Here is a 16,976-nt window from a genome sequence, read left to right as displayed (position 1 = left end):
TAAGAGAAGTTTGATACTTGATGATTGTTTTGAGATATGGAGATGGTGATATTAGAGTCATGCTAGTTGAGTAGTTCTGGATTTTAGAAATACTTGTGTTGAAGTTTGTGATTCCCGTAGCATGCACGTATGGTGAACCGTTATGTGATGAAGTCGGAGCATGATTTATTTATTGATTGTCTTCCTTATGAGTGGCGGTCGGGGACGAGCGATGGTCTTTTCCTACCAATCTATCCCCCTAGGAGCATGCGCGTAATACTTTGCTTTGATAACTTGTAGATTTTTGCAATAAGTATATGAGTTCTTTATGACTAATGTTGAGTCCATGGATTATACGCACTCTCACCGTTCCACCATTGCTAGCCTCTCTAGTACTGCACAACTTTCGCTGGTACCATAAACCCGCCATATACCTTCCTCAAAACAGACACCATACCTACCTATTATGGCATTTCCATAGCCATTCCGAGATATATAGCCATGCAACTTTCCACCGTTCCATTATTATAACACGCTTCATCATTGTCATATTGCTATGCATGATCATGTAGTTGACATTGTATTTGTGGCAAAGCCATCGTTCATAATTCTTGCATACATGTCACTCATGCCTCATTGCACATCCCGGTACACTGCCGGAGGCATTCATATAGAGTCATATCTTGTTCTAAGTATCGAGTTGTAATTCTTGAGTTGTAAGAAAATAAAAGTGTGATGATCATTATTATTAGAGCATTGTCCCAGTGAGGAAAGGATGTTGGAGACTATGATTCCCCCACAAGTCGGGATGAGACTCCGGATGAAAAATAAATAAAAGAGGCCAAAGAAGCCCAAATAAAAAAAGAGAAAAAAAAGAGGCCATAAAAAAAGAGAAAGGCCCAAATATAAAAAATATAAAAAAATGAGAGAAAAAGAGAGAATGGACAATGTTACTATCCTTTTACCACACTTGTGCTTCAAACTAGCACCATGATCTTCATAGTAGAGAGTCTCTCGTGTTATCACTTTCATATACTAGTGGGAATCTTTCATTATAGAACTTGGCTTGTATATTCCAATGATGGGCTTCCTCAAAATGCCCTAGGTCTTCATGAGCAAGCAAGTTGGATGCACACCCACTTAGTTTCTTTTGAGCTTTCATATATTTATAGCTCTAGTGCATCCGTTGCATGGCAATCCCTACTCACTCACATTGATACCTATTGATGGGAATCTCCATAGCCCGTTGATACGCCTAGTTGATGTGAGACTATCTTCTCCCTTTTTGTCTTCTCCACAACCACCATTCTATTCCACCTATAGTGCTATGTCCATGGCTCACGCTCATGTATTGCGTGAAGATTGAAAAAGTTTGAGAACCTTAAAAGTATGAAACAATTGCTTGGCTTGTCATCGGGGTTGTGCATGATTTAAATATGTTGTGTGGTGAAGATGGAGCATAGCCAGACTATATGATTTTGTAGGGATAAATTTCTTTGGCCATGTTATTTTGAGAAGACATGATTGCTTAGTTAGTATGCTTGAAGTATTATCATTTTTATGTCAATATAAACTTTTGTCTTGAATCTTTCAGATCTGAATATTCATACCACAATTAAGAAGAATCACATTAAAATTATGCCAACTAACATTCCACATCAAAAATTCTTTCTTTTATCATTTACCTACTTGAGGACGAGCAGGAATTAAGCTTGGGGATGCTGATACGTCTCCAACGTATCTATAATTTTTGATTGTTCCATGCTATATTATCTACTGTTTTGAATGTTTATAGGCTTTATTATACACTTTTATATCATTTTTGGAACTAACCTATTAACCCAGAGCCCAGTGCCAGTTTCTGTTTTTACCCTGTTTTAGGGTTTCGAAGAAAAGGAAAATCAAACGGAGTCCAATTGACCTGAAACTTCACGGAACTCATTTTTGGAAGGAAAGAAGCCCAGAAGACTTGGAGTGCACGTCGGGGAACCTACGAGGAGGTCACGAGGCAGGGGGGCACGCCCACCCCCCTGGGCGCGCCCTCCACCCTCGTGGGCCCCTTGTGCCCCCCCTGACGTACTTCTTCCACTATATATCTCCATATACCCTAAAAACATCCGAGAGCACAATAGATCGGGAGTTCTGCCGCCAGAAGCCTCCGTAGCCATAGAAAGCCAATCTAGACCCGTTCTGGCACCCTGCAGGAGGGGGAAATCCCTCTCCGGTGATCATCTTCGTCATCCCGATGCTCTCCATGACGAGGAGGGAGTAGTTCTCCCTCAGGGCTGAGGGTATGTACCGGTAGCTATGTGTTTGATCTCTCTCTCTGGTGTTCTTGATTTGGCACGATCTTGATGTATCGCGAGCTTTGCTATTATAGTTGGATCTTATGTTTCTCCTCCCCCTCTTCTCTCTTGTAATGAATCGAGTTTCCCCTTTGAAGTAATCTTATCGGATTGAGTCTTTAAAGATTTGAGAACACTTGATGTATGTCTTGCCGTGGATATCTGTGGTGACAATGGGATATCACGTGATTCACTTGATGTATGTTTTGGTGATCAACTTGCGGGTTCCGCCCATGAACCTATGCATAGGGGTTGGCACACGTTTTCGTCGTGATTCTCCGGTAGAAACTTTGGGGCACTCATTGAGGTCCTTTGTGTTGGTTGAATAGATGAATCTGAGATTGTGTGATGCATATCGTATAATCATACCCACGGATACTTGAGGTGACATTGGAGTATCTAGGTGACATTAGGGTTTTGGTTGATTTGTGTCTTAAGGTGTTATTCTAGTACGAACTCTGGGGCTGTTTGTGACACTTATAGGAATAGCCCAACGGATTGATTGGAAAGAATAACTTTGAGGTGGTTTCGTACCCTACCATAATCTCTTCGTTCGTTCTCCGCTATTAGTGACTTTGGAGTGACTCTTTGTTGCATGTTGTGGGATAGTTATGTGATCCAATTATGTTATTATTGTTGAGAGGACTTACACTAGTGAAAGTATGAACCCTAGGCCTTATTTCCTATCATTGCAATACCGTTTACGCTCACTTTTATCACTTGCTACCTTGCTGTTTTCATTATTTCATATTACAAATACATTTATCTACTATCCATATACCACTTGTTTCACCATCTCTTCGCCGAACTAATGCACCTATACAATTTACCATTGTATTGGGTGTGTTGGGGACACAAGAGACTCTTTGTTATTTGGTTGCAGGGTTGCTTGAGAGAGACCATCTTCATCCTACGCCTCCTACGGATTGATAAACCTTAGGTCATCCACTTGAGGGAAATTTGCTACTGTCCTACAAACCTCTGCACTTGGAGGCCCAACAATGTCTACAAGAAGAAGGTCGTGTAGTAGACATCAAAGCACTTTTCCGAATATATAAAAAATATTGGGCGTAAGAAGTACCAGAGGGGGGCCACCCACCAGCCACGAGGTTGGGGGGCGCGCCCTACCCCCTGGGCGCGCCCCCTGCCTCGTGGGCCCCCTGGTGGCCCTCCGATGCCCATCTTCTGCTATATGAGGTCTTTCGTCGAGGAAAAAATAATAAGCAAGCTTTCGGGAAGAAACTCCGCTGCCACGAGGCAGAATCTTGGCGGAAGCAATCTAGGGCTTCGGTGGAGCTGTTCTGCCGGGAAACTTCCCTTCGGGAGGGGGAAATCATCGCCATCATCATCACCAATAATCCTCTCATCGGGAGGGGGTCAATCTCCATCAACATCTTCACCAGCACCATCTCATCTCAAACCCTACTTCATCTCTTGTATCCAATCTTTGTATCCAAACCTCAGATTGGTGCCTGTGGGTTGCTAGTAGTGTTGATTACTCCTTGTAGTTGATGCTAGTTGGTTTACTTGGTGGAAGATCATATGTTCAGATCCATTATGCATATTAATACCCTCTAATTATGAACATGAATATGCTTTTTGAGTAGTTACGTTTGTTCCTGAGGACATGGGAGAAGTCTTGCTATTAGTAGTCATGTGAATTTGGTATTCGTTCGATATTTTGATGAGATGTATGTTGTCATCCCTCTAGTGGTGTCATGTGAACGTCGACTACACGAAACTTCACCATTGTTTGGGCCTAGAGGGAGGCATTGGGAAGTAATAAGTAGATGATGGGTTGCTAGAGTGACAAAAGCTTAAACCCTAGTTTTTGCATTGCTTCGTAAGGGGCTGATTTGGATCCATATGTTTCATGCTATGGTTAGGTTTACCTTAATACTTCTGTTGTATTTGCGGATACTTGCAATAGGGGTTAATCATAAGTGGGATGCCTGTCCAAGTAAGGACAGTACCCAAGCACCGGTCCACCCACATATCAAATTATCAAAGTACCGAACGCGAATCATATGAACGTGATGAAAACTAGCTTGACGATAATTCCCATGTGTCCTCGGGAGCGCTTTCCTTCATATAAGAGTTTGTCCAGGCTTGTCCTTTGCTAAAAACAGGATTGGGCCATCTTGCTGCACCTTATTTACTTTTATTATTTTCTACTCGTTACAAATTACCTTATCACAAAACTATCTGTTACCAATAATTTTAGTGCTTGCAGAGAATACCTTATTGAAAACTGCTTATCATTTCCTTCTGCTCCTCGTTGGGTTCGACATTCTTACTTATCGAAAAGCTACGATAGATCCCCTACACTCGTGGCTCATCACTGCTTCAGCCGCCCAAACCAGCACCAGCGGAACCGCCTGCTCCCACCTCCCGTGGCCGGCTGTGCTGCCGGGCAGGCCTCACAGCCCCACCATACTCGCATCCCTGGTCTGGCTATCCCTCTACTTACCCACACCTCCTGTTATTTTTCGGCGGCGGCTGCAGAACCAATCAACCCTCGTACTCCCCACCGCATGGGTAGCCACTGTCGTGTCTTCCCCGACTTCGTGTCGTTCCCTTCGTAGGCCTCGCTGACGTCCACCGCCCTAGTGCTCTGTGCGCGGCCTGGTCAACAAACGACATCCATCGGAAGTGGACTGTATGTGGAGAGGCTGATAACTGGGTCCATCGCCGCACACAAGGAAATGCCTCCTTATTACGTGCAAAATAATGATTCCTCCACCTGACATCTGGGACCAACCGAAAGCGCCTCTATATTTTGCAAAAAAAATGTTCCAGCCACTGACAGCTCGGACCCACCAGCTATATCTTCGCATGCAATGAAGTGCTTCCTTATTACGCACAAAAAAATGAATACTACCCCTGCTAGCTAGGACCCAGCATAATGGGAGGCTGACTTGTGGGCCTACTAAGTTGACAGGGACGGAGGGCTCTGTCAAGTTAGTCAATATGAACCATTATTGCTCCAGTGACTATACGATGTCCATCCAATGGCCGTAGTGCTTCTTCAACATCTGGTCTTCTTGCTCCAGCCGCCCAAACAAGCGTCGGTCGTGCCGCCTGCTCCTGCCTCCCGTGGCCGGCTGTGCTGGCACCGCTGGCCATGCCAACCCTCTATAATCACCCACACCTCCTATTATTCTCCAACGACGGCAGCCTCACACCGTAGCCGAAGTAGTCAACCCACGTAATCCCCTCCGCGTGGGCATCCCCTGCCGCGTCTTCCGCGTCTCCGCGTCTTCCCCTTCCTAAGCCTCGCCGTCGTCCACCGCCTTGGTGCTCTCGGCGCGGCGTGGTCAATGTGGTCAATGAACGACTTCCATCGGAAGAGTAGTGTACATGGAGAGGCTGACAGCTGGGTCCACGGCCATAGCAAGGAAATGCCTCCTTATTATGGTGGCGAACGTGTACGTACATACTGGTCGATCAGTCTGTCTGCAGGCTGCAGTGATGAACCGTGGTCGTGTAAGGAAGGGCATGTGTCGTAGTAGAGGCGGGCACGTGTCGTAGTAGAGGCGCGCACATAGCATGTACACGTATGTACAGCGGCCAGGGTGCAAGAAAGAAAATACGGCCATGTACATACATACGGGCGGGGTCTCGAATGCCTACTCGCGCATATATATACAGACGGCCAGGGCTAGTGTACATGGAGAGGCAACGGACGGCAGCAACGGCGTCCTGTTCATCGGGCAGCGAACCGGCTAGGTCGGAATGGAGAAACAGTGTCCTATTCATCGGGAGGCAACCGACTGGGTCGGAATACGTCGTGTTCATCGGGAGCCAACCGGCTTGGACGGAATAGCCGATGGAAACGAGGCCTGGCGTACCACAGAACGGAGGAAACGGCCTTGTGTTTGATCGGCCATGGTGGAAACGGGATCCTATTCATCGGGAGGGGTCTGGCGTACCACAAAACGGAGGAAACGGACCTCCTACGGTCGAAACGGGGTCCTGTTGATCGGGAGGAGTGTGGCGTACCGCAAAACGGAGGAAACGGACTTGTGTTGGAGCGCTACGGTCAAAACGGGGGTCATGTTCATCAGGAGGGGTGTGGCGTACCGCAAAACGGGACTCCACGGGATAATGTTCATCTCCACCATCGACCTCCTCCAGCCTCCACGGGCTCCTGTTCATCCACCGTCGACCTCCTCCGGCCTCCACCTGCGACTATTCATCCACGGGCTCCTGTTCATCCATCCTCCATCGCGCGCTCCTCCACCGGCTACTGTTCAACCAGACCTCTCCACGGGGTCCTATTCAACCACCCCTTCATGGGCTACTGTTCATCCAGCCCTCCAACAGCTACTGTTCAACCAGCCCTCCACCGGCTACTGTTCATCCAGCCCTCCATGGGGTCCTGTTCATCCAGTCCTCCACGGGGTCCTGTTCATCCACCGGCTTGACCAATCGGGGTACTGTTCATCCAGCGGGCTGGCCTCTACTAACCACGGTCCCTGTTCATCAACCCACCACCGGGAACGTGTTCATACCCAGCCTCAACAACCACTCACTGTTCATCAAGGGAAGCGACAGTAGCTGTTCGATCGCTCTCAGAGCAGCAGGCAGTCACTCTCAGTTAAGCAAGGGATCGATCGATCGCTGCGGGTTCAGTAACCGCGTAGCCTGCAGTGCAATTCGCTTGGTTCAGTTAGAGCCCAACGCTCGCACCACAACGCGCGTACGTACGAGAAAAAGTGCATCGGCTTGGCCCCCGACCACCCACCGTAACCGAGAACTCCCCGATATTTCTCGCGCCCCGCTTCCTACCACGGTTTTTTTTCCGTCATGGACGGCCAAAGATGTCATACAGCTACGTCTCGGCCCCGCCCAGGACGAAAAAGCCCATTTTTCTTTCATGATTTTTTTGTCAATAGAAGTAGGACGCCACCACATCTATGATGATACCACCGGGTTTGTCACAAATTATCGTCATAGAAGTGTCATAAGTATGAACAGAAAAAAAATTCGTTCGCGCCAAAATGTCACCGGATGTGTCTTTTTTGTAGTGTGCCTCCTTTACGCACAAAAAATGAATACTCCCCTGCTAGCTGGGACCCACCCATAGTGGGAAGGCTGACTTTGTGGGCTAACTAAGATGACAGCGGGAGGGCTTTGTAAACTTAGTCATATGAAATGATTCTAGCTCCAGTGACCGTACGATGTTCCATCCAACGGCCGTAGTGCTTTTCTTCAACTCTGCTCTTCTTGCTCCCAGTCGCCCAAACAAGTGTCGGTCGTGCTGCCCCTACTCCTGCCTCCGTGTCGGCTGTGCTACGCCGCTGGCATGCCATCCCTCTATACTCACCCACACCTCCTGTTATTCTCCAGGCGACGACAGCATCACAACCGCAGCCGAACCAGTGAACGGCTCGTACTCCTCTCCACGTGGGCATCCACTACCGCGTCTTTGCGGCTTCCGTTGTCCGTCCCCTTCCTAGCCTCCGCCGTCGTCCACCGCCTTGGTGCTCTCGCGCGCCGTGGTCAATGTGGTCAACGAACGACTTCCATCAGAAGAGTACTATACGTGGAGAAGGCTGACAGCTGGTCCACGGCCGTAGCAAGGAAGTGCCTCCTTAATTACGTGCAAAATAATTAATTCCCTCCACTGACAGCAGGGACCACCGGACGGTCCACCATATTTCGCGACAAAAAACGTTTTCCCTAACTGTTGGGACCACAGCTACATCTTCGCATGGAAGGAAGTGCGCCCATATTATAGGCAAAAAAATGAATCGCGCCCCGCTGACTGTTAGGAACCCACTAAGCTTACATTCGCACGCAAGGAAGTGCCCTGACAGTCGGGACCCACTAGTCGAAGCGTAGGTAGCATTGTCATTCTGGTCGCGAACGTGTACGTACATACTGGTCGATCGGTCTCTCTGCAAGTATGAATCGTGGCTGAGTAAGTAGCGGCACGTGTGTCGTTGTAGAGCACCCGACATAGTAGTTCACGCAGTCCCGTCTAAGTCCTACACACGTACGTACAGCTATAGGGGAAAAATACGGCCATGAACATACATACGGGCGGGGTCTCGAGCGCGTACTCGCGGATAACCAGGGCTTGTGTACATGGAGAGGCAACGCATGGGAGCAACAGCGTCCTATTCATTGAGCAGCGAACCGACTGGGTTGGAACGGAGAAACATCGTTGTGTTCATCGGGAGGCAACGGAATGCGTGCTATTCATCGGGAGCCAACCGGCTTGGACGGAACAGCCGATGGAAGCGAGGCTGGCGTACCGAAGAACAGAGGAAACGGCCTTGTGTTCGACCGTCCATGGTCAAAACGGGATCCTATTCATCGGGAGGGGTCTGGCGTACCGCAAAATGGAGGAAATGGATCTCCTACGGTGGAACGGGGTCCTGTTGATCGGGAGGGGTGTGGCGTACCGCAAAACGGAGGAAACGGACTTGTGTTGGAGTGCTATAGTCGAAACGGGGGTCCTGTTCATCGGGAGGGGTGTGGTGTACCGCAAAACGGGACTCCATGGGATAATGTTCATCTCCACCGTCGACTGCCTCCACGGGCTACTGTTCATCCACCGTCAACCTCCTCTAGTCTTCACCTACGACTGTTCATCCACGGGCTCCTGTTCATCCAGCCTCCCCCATGTGCTCCTCCATCGGCTACTCTTCAACTAGCCCTCTCCACGGGGTCCTGTTCAACCATCCCTCCACGGGCTACTGTTCATCCAGCCCTCCACCGGCTACTATTCAACCAGCCCTCCACGGGGTCTTGTTCAACCAGCCCTCCACGGGGTCCTGTTAATCCACCCCCCAACTGGCTCGATCGATCGGGGTCCTGTTCATCCAGCGGCAACGGCCTCTACTACCACGGGTTCTTGTTCATCCAACCCCCACCAGGAACTGTTCATCCAACCCCCCCCCCAACAACAACGCTCACTGTTCATCCAGAGGCAGCATCGATCGGCTTCAGCTAGCAGCAGTAGCGAAGGAATCACTCGGGTTTAGTTAACAGCAAGGGATCGATCGATCGCTCGGGTTCAGTAACACGTAGCCTGTAGTGCAATCGATCGGGTTCAATTAGAGCCCAACGCCTCGCTCGGGTTCAGTTAGAGCGCAACGCCTCGCACACATGCACGTACATACGAGAGAAACGCGCATCACTTGGCCCCTGACCACCCACCGTAGCCAGTAACTCCTCGATATTTTCCTCGCCCTCGCATCTACCATGGTTTTTTCGTCATGAACGGCCCAAAGAATGTCATGCAGCTGCGTCTCTGGCCCGCCTAGGATGAAAAACCCATTTTCTGTCATGGTTTTTTTGTCATAGAAGTAGGACCCCACCACATCTATGATGATACCGGGTTTTGTCACAATTATCGTCGTAGAAGTGTCATAAGCATGACAGAAAAAAAATTCGTTCGCCCAAAATGTCACGGATGTGTCTTTTTTTTGTAGTGTGAACCTACGCATTGGAGGATAGCTTGCACGCCTCTCGGTCAGCCTGCGTAGCGGGCTACACTCACACGCCTCCCGTTCAGTCAAGCAACTGTCTGCACGGCACCTCCTAGCCATTAAAAGAGAGACATGTGGCATCACGTGAATGGTTAACAGAACGCACGCGATTTAAATTATACAGACGTCTGAGATGTTAAAGTGGCAGCTATTTGTTTCAAAATGCCCTTGTTGGTTGTTATTCAAGTGCGCCTTCTCTCAAAATGGAGACAAAAATACCACAACATGTCGGGTGCCATTCCATGATAGCATGACAAGTTTCATGAATTTTAGACGAGTTTTGGATTTACTAGAATTTAAAAACAAAGTATCCCAACGTTTTGTCGGCAATCAACAGTGCCCTAGTGTTTGAAATTCATTCCCATTTCTTGCATGGGACCTAAGCATGCACCCAAGGACACACATTTGATATGTCAACCCCATTTTCTGCACTGCAGCATGTGCATGTAGTTCAATTTTCACTTATGCACATAAAATGCCTAGAAAACCGAGTTAATGTATAAAAATGTCCAAGCGAACCCTGAAAAATCCCAAAAATTAACACAACACTCCTGTTGTTCTATGTTGACACTAGAAAAAAATTGAAAGGAAGAAGAGGCAATGGATATCATTTCATCCCCAAAGGTGGCATGTTCCCTACCGAAACCATCAGGCTTGTTATGAGAAACTCTGGTTTGCAAGAAGTTTATGCCCAAACCTACCCCAAATGGGACAAAAAATTTAGCACAGCATATTGATGCCACTCCATGATTGCATGTCAAGTTTCATGAATTTCAGACGAGTTTTAGATTTACTAGAATTTAAAAACCATGTATCTCAATGTTTTCTGCCGGGCGACGGTGGCAAGGTGTTTGACATTCATTCCCATTTCTTGCATGGGACCTAAACATGCAAGCAAGGACACAGATTTGATTTTTCAACCAATTTACATGCACTGGAGCATGTGCATGTAGTTGAAATTTGAATTATGCACATAAATGCATAGAAAACTCAGTTAATGTATAAAAATGTCCAAATAAACCCTGCAAAATTCCTAAATTTGACACAACACTCCTGTTGTTCTATCTTGACACCAAGAAAAAAATTGAAATCAAGAAGAGGCACCTGATATCGTTTCATCTAGAAAGGTCAAACGTTCCCTACCGTAACCATGAGGCTTGTTGTGAGAAGCTCTGGTTGGTGAGAAGCTTATACCCCAACCTGCCCCAAATGGGACAATATTTTACCATAGCATGTTGATGCCATTCCATGCTAGCATGTCAAGTTTCATAAATCTCATATGCGTTTTTGATTTACTAGAATTTAAAAACCATGTATCTCAATGTTAGCGACCGAGTGACGGTGGCAAGGTGTTTGACATTCATTCCCATTTCTTGCATGGGACTTAAGCATGCAGCCAAGGACACACATTTGAATTTGGAACCCATTTATATGCACTCAAGCATGTGCATGTAGTTCAAATTTGAATTGTGCACATAAATGCATAGAAAACTCAGTTAATGTACAAAAATGTCCAAGCGAACCCCAAAAAATCCCAAAAATTGACAAAACACTACTGTTGATCTATGTTGACACGAGAAAAATTTTGAAAGCAAGAAGAGGCAACGGATATCGTTTCATCCCCCGAGGTGGCACGTTCCCTACCGAAACCATCAGGCTTCTTGTGAGAAGCTCTGGTTTGCGAGAAGCTTATACCCAAACCTGCCCCAAATGGGACAATATTTTTACCACGGCATGTCGATGATGTTCCATGATATCATGTCAAGTTTCATGAATTTTAGATGAGTTTTCGATTTACAAGAATTTTAAAACCATGTATCTCAATGTTAGCGGCCGAGCGACGGTGTCAAGGTGTTTGACATTCATTCTCATTTCTTGCATGTGACCTAAGCTTGCAACCAAGGACACAAATTTGTTTTTCAACCCGTTTTTATGCACTGGAGCATGTGCATGTAGTTCAGTTTTGAATTATGCACATAAATGCCTAGAAAACTCAGCTAATGTATAAAAATGTCCAAACGATCCCCGAAAATTTTAAAAATTTAACACGACACTCCTGTTGTTCTATGTTGACACCAGAAAAAAAATTGAAAGCAATAAGAGGCGACGAATATCGTTTTGTCCACAAAAGTGGCACGTTTCCCTACCGGAACCATGAAGCTTCTTGTGAGAAGCTCTGATTTGTGAGAAGCCTATACAATAACCTGCCCCAAATGGGACAATATTTTTTACCCCAACATGTTGATGCCATTCCATGATAGCATGCCAAGGTTCATGAATTTCAGACGGGTTTTGGATTTAGTAGAATTACAAAAGCAATTACCTCAACGTTTGCCGGAGAGCCACGGTGCCGTGGTGTTCAAAATTCATCGCCATTTCTTGCATGGGACATAAGCATAAAACCATGGACACATATATGATTTTACAACCCATTTTGGCGCACCGGAGCAAGTGCATGTAGTTTAATTTTGAATTGTGCGCCTGAAATAGCTAGAAAACCTAGTTAATGTATAAAATTTCCAAACGAACCCTGAATAATTCCAATTTTTTGACGACACACCTATAGTTGCATGTTCACTTCGGATAAAAGTTCTAGCAATTCAAACACCCTCGTTTGCCGTCGTGACCCCTTTATGTAATTCAAATCAAGATGAAAAATCAAGTAGATCGCACACGTTTTATTATCACCAACCGTGTGAGATGCAGTACAAAATATTTTGGAGCACCGTCGGAGTATAGTATGCATATGGCTTACGCGAGAAGGTGCATCAGCTACAGTCCACAGTCGGCATTTCAAGCACACTAGCTCGCTCCCCAAATATCATTTCATTGTTCAATCATCGCCGGTGAAAGATGGGGACGTGGACCCATGGCGTGAGGGCAACTTCGGCGGCCCACTCCGGCGAGAGCATGGCCGCGGCCGCCATGCGCGTGCTAATGATGACCCACAAGTATAGGGGATCTATCGTAGTCCTTTCTATAAGTAAGAGTGTCGAACCCAACGAGGAGTAGAAGGAACTGAGAAGCAGTTTTCAGAAAGGTATTCTCTGCAAGCACTGAAATTATCAATAACAGATAGTTGTGTGATAAGATAATTCGTAACGGGTATCAACTAACAAAAGTAACTAAGGTGCAGCAAGGTGGCCTAATCCTTTTTGTAGCAAATGGCAAGCCTGGATGAACTCTTATATAAAGCAAAGCGCTCCCAAGGGCACATGGGAATTGTTGTCAAGCTAATTTCCATCATGCTCATATGATTCGCGTTCGTTACTTTGATAATTGGATATCTGGGTGGACTGGTGCTTGGGTGATGTTCTTACTTGGACAATCCTCCCACTTATGATTAACCCCTCTCGCAAGCATATGCGACTATGAAAGAAGAATTAAGATAAATCTAACCATAGCATGAAACATGTGGATTCAAATCAACCCCTTACGATGCAACACATAAACTAGGGTTTAAGCTTCTCTCACTCTAGCAACCCATCATCTCCTTATTACTTCCCAATGCCTCCCCCTAGGCCCAAATCATGGTGAATTGTCATGTAGTCGACGTTCACATAACACCACTAGAGGAAAGACAACATACATATCATCAAAATATCGAACGAATACCAAATTCACATGATTACTTATAACGAGACTTCTCCCATGTCCTCAGGAACAAACATAACTACTCAAAAAGCATATTCATCTTCATAATTAGAGGGGTATTGAATATCATTAAGGATCTGAACATATGATCTTCCATCGAATAAACCAACTAGCATCAACTACAAGGAGTAATCAACACTACTAGCAACCCACAGGAACCAATCTAAGGTTTTGAGACAAAGATCGGATACAAGAGATGAACTAGGGTTTGAGAAGAGATGGTGCTGGTGAAGATGTTGATGGAGATTGACCCCCTCTCATTGAGAGGATTGTTGGTGAGGACGATGGCTTCGATTTCCCCCTCCGGGGGGAAGTTTCCCAGGTAGAACAGCTCCGCCGGAGCCCTAGATTGGTTCCGCCCAAGTTCTGCCTCCAGACGGCAGCGCTTCATCCCAAAAGCTTCCTTCTGATTTTTTCAGGTCAAAACCCTCCATATGGCATAAGATGGGCATCGGAGGCCTGCCAGGTGGCCCACAAGCCACAGGGGCGCGCCCCCAGGCTTGTGGCCTCTTGGTGGGTCCCCTCTGGTATTTTATTCACCCAATATTTTTTATATATTCCAAAATAATTCTTTGTAAATTTTCAGGACTTTTGGAGTTGTGCAGAATAGGTCTCTCAGATTTGCTCCTTTTCTAGTCCAGAATTCCAGCTGTCGGCATTCTCCCTCTTCACGTAAACCTTATAAAATAAGAGAGAAAAGGCATAAGTATTGTACCATAAGGTGTAATAATAGCCCATAATGCAATAAATATCAATATAAAAGCATGATGCAAAATGGACGTATCAACTCCCCCAAGTTTAGACCTCGCTTGTCCTCAAGCGAAAGCCGAAATTGATAATCATGTCCACATGTTTAGAGTTAGAGGTGTCGATAAAATAAAATATGGACATGAGGGCATCATGATCATCTTTAAAAGAGAAACTTATATTGTCATATAATTTCTCATGATAAAGTAACAATTCGTTCACAAGGTAAAGCATGAATCAGAAACTTTATTGAAAACCAACAAACTATGCTCTCGGTCATTGAAGCAATTGCAATTTATCATAAGATCGAAAAGAGTCAATGTAAGAGCTTTTGTATAGCAAGTACACATACTCAACCATCTTTAGTCTTTCATAATTGCTAGCGCTCGCGTGATACTTATGGGTTCAAAGCCTCAATCGAACACAGAGAAAGATAGGGGCTTATAGTTTCGCCTCCCAACCTTTTACCTCAAGGGTAATGTCAACAATAATACTTTATGATAAGCTACATCTGAGTGGATATATATATATGGATCTTTCTCTAACACATATTGCTTGCCAAAAATAAAAAGTATAAAAAGGAAAGGTGAAGATCACCATGACTCTTCTATAAGGGTAGAAGATAAAGGTAAAATATATGCCCTTCGCAGAGGGAAGCTGAGGTTGTCATGCGCTTTTATGGTTGGATGCACTTGTGATAAAGAATGTCACTTTATATTGCCGCTTATGATAAAGAACTTCATTATGCAGTCTGTCGCTTTTATTTCTTCCATATCACAAGTTCGTATAAAGCTTATTTTATCCACACTAAAAGATCATACATATTTAGGGAGCAATTTTTATTGCTTTCATCGATGACAACTTATTTGAAGGATCTTACTCAATCCATAGGTAGGTATGGTGGACTCTCATGGCAAAACTAGTTTAAGGGATGTTTGTATGCACAAGTAGTATCTCTACTTGGTGCAAAAGATTTGTCTAGCACAAGAGGGAAAGCAAGCTCAACATGTTGGAGGATCCATGATAATATAACTTCTATTCGGATATAAGAAAACATAACCCGTTATGTTGTCTTCCTTGTCCAACATCAACCTTTTAGCATGTCATATTTTAATGAGTGCTCACAATCACAAAAGATGTCCAAGATAATATATTTATATGTGAAACCTCTCTTTCTTTATTACTTCCTATTAATTGCAACAATGACCAAAACTATGTTTGTCAACTCCCAACAAATTTTATTCATCATACTTCGTATATGTGAAGTCATCACTCTCCATAAGATCATTATATAATCTTTTTACTTCTATTTATTCTTTCTTTTTCTTATTTCCCTCAAGATCATAGCAAGAAATACAAATCCCTCAACTCAAAACTACTCTTTATTATATAACTCACGGACTCGATTACATAGATAGATCTGAAAGAAAAACTCAAAGCTAGATCATACTGAAAACTTTTACTCTACTAGATCAAGATATATCCAAAAGGATCGAACTAAGAAAAATGATAAAGGTAAAGATATGATGGTGATACGATACTGGGACACCTCCCCCAAGCTTGGCACAATCCAAGGGGAGTGCCCATACCCTTGTATTTATGTCTTTCTTTAGAGGTGGTGATGATGGTGTTGTAGACGTATATGTCAGCTTCATTAACGCACTTTTCAGGACTTGTAATTTTTGGAGCACATGTTGGAGCATATTCGCATTCTTCTAGATTTCCTCCAAAAGATGCTTATTTTCAGTCCACCAAGAACATTTTCCTGTATTCCTTTCACTTGGACGGGATATGTCCCAGTTGGAGGGTATATGTGCATGAGGATTGTTCTCCACTCCATAATTATGAACCAAATTATGAAAGTTATTTCGATGTAACCTATGTAAGGGCCTCCTAGGGGGAAGCCCTTCTCGAACCTCTTGGCCCTCATGGTTGCTTCTAGTCCCTATTGCTTGGTGGGGATTTGGAATAGTGGAGATGCCTGCCAGAGTGCCTCTTTCTGAAGCCGGAGGTTGAACCTCAAGTGAATCTCCTTCGCCCTCCTCCATCGTGACTCCCTCGGCATCATCCCTCCATAGTTCCATCTACATTAACCAAGCATCATCGTCCACATTGTTGGAGGAGGGGGACGACATGATGCTTGGCCTTGAAAAATCTGGCAGAAAACAGCACGAAAACAAGGGATTTTTACCATGTTATGGTGATCAAAACCTTCGGGAGATTATATAATGAATTTTTACCGACCAAAAGAAGTGTTCCACAAGAAAATAGAGTCCGAAGGGCACACGAGGTGGCCACAAGCCACAGGAGCGCGCCCCCCAGGCTTGTTGCCTCCTCGTGCACTCTTCGGACTACTTCTAATTTTCCTAATTTTTTAAATATTCCAAAATAGAGAACAATTTGTCGGATGTGGGGTTCCCGCAAACCTTTAAGGTTCGAACACTGGGGTGCGCATGAAGTCTTTTCCTCCCAACGATCTACGCCCTAACTCGCTAAGATCTCGCGGACGAACTCGACGGACTTGCAACACAGAAAGACACAAGATTTATACTGGTTCGGGCCACCGTTGTGGTGTAATACCCTACTCTAGTGTGGTGGTGGTCGATTGCCTCTTGGGCTAATGATGAATAATACAATGGGAAGAATAGCCTCCTGAGGTTGAGGTGTTCTTGTGCTTGAACTTGTGTGGGTGAGAGTGATCTCAGATCTCTCTCATTCCCTCCTCCTTCTTCTTCTTCTCCTCCTTCTC

Source organism: Triticum urartu, chromosome 2, assembly GCF_003073215.2.
Source record: "Triticum urartu cultivar G1812 chromosome 2, Tu2.1, whole genome shotgun sequence".
Taxonomy (NCBI): domain Eukaryota; kingdom Viridiplantae; phylum Streptophyta; class Magnoliopsida; order Poales; family Poaceae; genus Triticum; species Triticum urartu.
Note: the sequence above shows the minus strand (reverse complement) of the source record.